Below are 6,000 nucleotides of genomic sequence, written 5' to 3'. Positions count from 1 at the left end.
TTTGTATGTTACGTCCCTTCATGGTTTCCCTGCGTCAAGTCAAGTCTGTTCGGTTCTGTTTTTCCCCCTCGGGGTAGTTTTTGTTGTGTTTGTTTTATTTTATTATTTAATAAAGAAGTTTAACCCTAACCTGCTTTTAAGTCCTCGCTCCAACCACCGTATCGTGACAATAGGATAGCATTCTCTGTCAGCAATATAGGATTTACATGTGATAAATGCAGGGAGACAGTCAGGCTGACGGAGAAGATTTCAGAAGAGAACTTAGAGAATATTTCTTAGAGAACTCTGTACATTGTTCGGTTCCGGCGCAAGTAGAGCCCGTGCAGCAGGGCAATTGGGTGACTGTGAGACGGTGTAGTCGCGGGACAAAACACCGCTCTTCTGTTCCGATTACAACATTAAACCGGTTCTCCCCACTCAGTGAAACACCCACCAAGAATCCTGTTGAATGTGCCCTAGTTATTGGCGATTCTATTACACGGAACATGAAAATAGAGACACCAGCCCCCATAGTCACATGTTTTCCGGGAGCCAGAGCGCCTGACATCAAAGCAAATTTAAAAGTGCTGGCTAATGCTAATTGTAAATTCTCTAAGATTATTATTCACGTCGGCACTAATGATGTTCGACTTCGCCAGTTGGAGATCACTAAAATTAACGTTAAAGAGGTGTGTGATCTCGCAAGTACAATGTCAGGCACTGTAATTTGCTCTGGTCCCCTTCTTGTTCGCAGGAGTGATGAGATAGTTAGTAGATTGTGTTCACTCAATGGCTGGCTGTCTGGGTGGTGTCCGCAAAATAATATGGAATTCATAGACAATTGGAAAAGTTTTTGGGGCAGACATGACCTGTTGAAAAGAGACGGTATTCATCCCTCCAGGGATGGTGCTGCTTTTCTCTCTAGTAATTTGGCACATAGTCTTAGAGCTCAAACATGACAATCTGGGGCTCAGGTCAGGAAGCAGACAGACTGGCTTAACCGACCGTCTGCTAGCTGTCTCACGTCACTGAGGTCAGATAAATCCCATCACATAGAGACTCTTTCACCTAGATATCATCATATAGAGACTGTGTCTGTTCCCCGAACTAGGAAATACAAAAAACTCCCAAACCCATTTAAGGGTAAAAATTTGATTGATGTTCAACAAATAAAAAACAAATATAATGCAGATGAACAACGGATAAAGCTCGGGTTGCTGAATATTCTATCCGAATATTTCTTCAAAAGCACTTGTTGTTAATGATATGATTACAGTCCATAACCTAGATGTGCTGTGTTTGACAGAAACTTGTGTAAAACCAGACGATTACATTACTTTAAATGAGTCCACCCCGCAAGATCACTAGTCGTTGAGTAAGTGAAGTAATCTTCATTTATATAGCGCTTTTAACAATGTAGATTTTTTCAAAGCGGCTTTACAGTGATAAACGGATAATTTAAGGTAACAGAGGTTGTTTTGGCTTTATAGTGGTTCTTGAATAAAGATATTTTCCAGCTAAAGTTAGTTTTGATTGATTCACTTCCGTCGCAACGATCATTGGTTATTAAATTAGAGGCCGCTAAGACGACACCGTTCTCTCTTACACAGACTTTGCATGTAATAATTAATTATATAGTTATGCGCATTTGAATAGTGCGCAGGTTTGTAATTCCCTACAAACCAAGCTTTAACAAACTACTTGTCTGGCCTTAAAAAAATTTAGACTGAATTTTATCACTTTGGGGTAGATACGGGAAACCAAAATTTTCCCGACAACGCTTTATCTGTAGAGTGGTAAAGGGATCCATCACAGGGGAGAGACTAGTTGGCACTTCAGCACTGCGTTGTCATCAGGTCCAGGCAAAGCTCCTTCGTCAGATCTGTATACGGCCTGGATCCGGCAGGCTGCGGGAAAACCTAAAATTAGCGTAGATGCCATTATTCTTGATGTAACGAGTACATCAGGATTTATGTAATTTTTGTAATGCTATTATGGGTGGTTGCCCTGCACGCAAAATAAACAAACTACAGCTGGTCCAAAATGCAGCAGCTAGAGTTCTTACTAGAACCAGGAAGTATGACCATATTAGCCCGGTTCTGTCAACACTGCATTGGCTCCCTATTAAACATTGTATACATTTTAAAATATTACTGATTACTTACAAAGCACTAAATGGTTTAGCTCCCCAGTACTTGAGCGAGCTCTTAACGCATTATTGTCCTTCACGTCTGTTGCGATCTCAAAATTCTGGCCAGTTGGTAATACCTAGAATATCAAAATCGACTGCTGGCGATAGATCCTTTTCCTATTTAGCACCAATACTTTGGAACAATCTTCCTAACATTGTCCGGGAAGCAGACACACTCTGTCAGTTCAAATCTAGACTAAAAACACATCTCTTTGGCCTATCATGCACATAACACATTATAGACTTCTATAATTCAATTTAGGCTGCATAGTTTAGGTCAGTCGGAACCCGGGAACACTCCCTGATGTACTTGTTACATCATAGGATGGTTTCTACACTAATATTAGTTCTCTCTGTTTATCCAAGGTTTACCGCAGTCCGCCGGATCCAGGCCGTATCCAGATCAGATGGGTGGACCTGCACCTGGACTCATTCATGACGCATCCCTGAAGTGCCAGCCGGCGTGATGACTCCGACCTCCAACCAGATGGAAATGGATAAATACTCTGAATGTTCTGATCCAATCTGCCTTGTAATGCTGCCTGAATCATAATCATACACTATTCGCTCGTTGGCCAGTCTCTGGCCCCCGACTGAGCCTGGTTTCTACCAAGGTTTTTTCTGTCACCTGATGGAGTTTTCGTTCCTTGCCACTGGTTGCCTTGGATTTTGTCTTGCTTAGTTGAGGACATTTATTATTCAACAATATTATTGATCTGCCTTACTTAAGGTGGACGATGATGCAATTTTCTACTAGAAACAAATTTGTTGTATTATTTTCATGTTATCACTGTGAAGCTGCTGTATATACAATCTATATTGTAAAAAGCGCTATATAAATAAAGGTGACTTGACTTGACTATCACGAGTATGTCCAATCTGCTAAATGTGATAAAGGGCAAATTATAAACAGAAATTATGTTACTATATGTAGCAGGGTGGAATAACTCCACCTACTGGGAGATCGTGCGCATGCGTGCGGCTTATTGGCTGCCCTTGTATGGAGTATAAAAGTGGGCTTTGGCGACCTGATATGCGTCTTGGTATTGCCGTGATGTCACGTCATCTGTTGCCGCCGACGGTTCAAACTGTTCGCGTCTGCTGTGCGCTCGCTGCCTACGTGTCACAGCGATTATGTTTCTGATGGAGTGGCTGTATTCCGACATGGTGTGCGACCATGAATGGTTTGGTTACATTGACCATCCCGCGGTTATCTGCAGATCTGAGGGTTCTCCCTGCCTACTTAATGGGATTGAGCGTCAATATTAACTCGTGAAGCGGCTAAGTGAGCTGGAGGTTTCCGGAGAGGGAGGGCTAGCTGCTATCGTGTGTGGTGATTTACACCTAGGCCGTGTGTTTTCTTGCATCCAATCTTCACGTGTGTGTGTGGGCGCGTGTATGGGGTTACTGGGGCTCCTGTTAATTTAGTAGCTAGTCTGTACCTCCAGGAACCTCCGCTGCTGGTCTATTAGTTAAATGTAGATATAGGTTTGTTGTAATGTGTTTCTGATACAAACTGTGTGAACGTTACTGTAAAATTGATTCTAAAAATCTTGTGACCTTTTAACTATTTATTATGAAGTGCTGATGAGAGAAATAAAAGTATATTTTTCTATATGTTGCCCCACGTCTCTTTACCCACGTAATAGATAACGAACCTGTGTGCCCTTAGGGCGGTTAGTCCCCAGTCCTCTGGGGTGGCGTAGTCGACCGTTGTTGTCATTATTGGAGTATACGCCTGCTCTTAAAGGAGAGTGTGTGGCGTCACCACCGAAAAGAAACCCGCTTATGCCACATATATTACTATGAGGTCACACTTTAGATTAGGGTCCAATTCTCACTATTAACTAATTATTAACATTGACTTTTGCATCAATAAACTCCTAATTACTGCTTTTTAATAGTAAGGTAGTTGTTAAGTTTAGTTTTAATTGGCTAGGACAAAGGATGTAGAATATGGCCATGAAGAATAAGGCATTATTATGAGGTTTATAAGTACTAATAAATAGCCAACATCCTAGTAATATGCATGCCAATAACTATAAGCAAGTTAATAGTGAGAATCGGACCCTAAATTAAAGTGTTGCCAATCATTATTATAATTATTTTACCATAGAATTTAAATCACAAAATATATAACACTAAATATACTATATTATATTCAAAACTTTGTCTTTCTGCAATGCTGCTTTTTAACAATGTGTATTGTGAAAAGATTTAAATAAATTTTGACTTGACACCTTTGTTATTGACCTTATTTTAATTAATACAAATTATTTATCTATTTTCCACCTACACTTTATTTTTTAGTAAATTATTAAATATTTTAATAATTTAATAATTATTAAACTATTAAATCTGCTCATTTAAAATGATATGCAATCTTAAGGGTTAAAACAATCCCCTCTGAGGTCCCTCTCCAGTGCACTCTTTATTAGCAGCCAGCCAGCATCCCAAAGGCTCAACTTCATTTGTCTGTCTGAGCCAAACACTGAGACATGAAAGATCACTGAACCACAATTCTATGTGCAACGGCTTGTGAAAAGCTAAATGGCCTCCCATTGGCTTAAGTCGAGAAACACCGGAACGATCAATGGGCCAGCAAGGCTGTAGCTTTCTGCTGAGGTCACGCAGTGGGGCAGCTTTGAGGTTGTGCCTCAACAGATGTCAGTAACATTAAGGCAGACAGTTGGGAGAGAGGAGGCTTGATAGTGTATTCTGTATCAACTTTGAGGTCTCAATGAATGATATTCAGATATTAACAGTTTAAGTTGCTCTCCTGGAAAGTGATCATGTTATCATACATTTCATAACATTCACTTTGGCTCTATACAATAGTGTTATTCTTTTAGACTGCTTTTTTAGCAGCCTTGGTTCGAGAATAATTTTTTCCCATAAGGATTTTTAAAAAGTCTTTGTTACAAGAGTTACAAGTCATGAAGCAAACCAACCAGCTATGAGATGAATAACAACATAATAAACTTTGATTTGAAGAAAAAAATGTATTTGAAAATCGGACAAAAAGACAAAGGTACAAGACCGTGTAATTAACAGCATTAATGAGGGAAAGAACTGCAATCTCAGCATTGCACATGACTTATAATCAAATAAAAAACAATGGATACATTTAAAACTATTGATTTAAAGATGTTGATTATGTATTTAGAAACAATATATTTTATGTTTATTGCAAACTGCTCTAGGCATTGCTAAATCGGATGGTCGGATGACTTACTACTTTTTACTTTTGGACATTTTACCATCCCATGAGGTAATGGGAGATGATTTATGAATGGCAGTGAAGTGACACAACTCGCTCTGGTCACATGACAATGACGACATATTCATATAAAATATTTTTTAGCATAGCAATATTAGCAATATTCTTAAGCATACCATCGATTATCAACCTCCAAGCTAACAGGTCTGCCTTTAAAGTTATCGAAGTTTCGATGTTATCATAAAAAAAACAGAGGCCAAACAGCAGCTCCTAAAACAAAGCCCACTGTTCAACAGAGAAGTCTGTTCAATGAATGTACTAGGTAAAGTTATATAACAGAAGCCCTGAGGACCAAGCCATTAATATACTCTGCCCAGACAGCTATTGACAGATTCTGTGGCATGCCTGAATTTGTACTTTATTTAAGCAGCCGCCTTTGGCATCTCTTGTCTTCATCAGGACATGAATACTTTTTTAACCTCCAATATAACATGATATATTACTTATTGGTTAGAAAGATCGAATAGATACCCAAAAGCTGTTTTCATTTTTAATTACCGGTAAGATCTTGGAGAGAATAGATGAGAGTGAGGGAGACTTGCAGACCTTT

The sequence above is a fragment of the Phoxinus phoxinus genome (genome assembly GCF_949152265.1).
Source record: "Phoxinus phoxinus genome assembly, chromosome: 6".
NCBI classification, from domain to species: domain Eukaryota; kingdom Metazoa; phylum Chordata; class Actinopteri; order Cypriniformes; family Leuciscidae; genus Phoxinus; species Phoxinus phoxinus.
The sequence above is the reverse complement of the archived record's forward strand: the minus strand, read 5'-3'. Positions refer to the sequence as shown.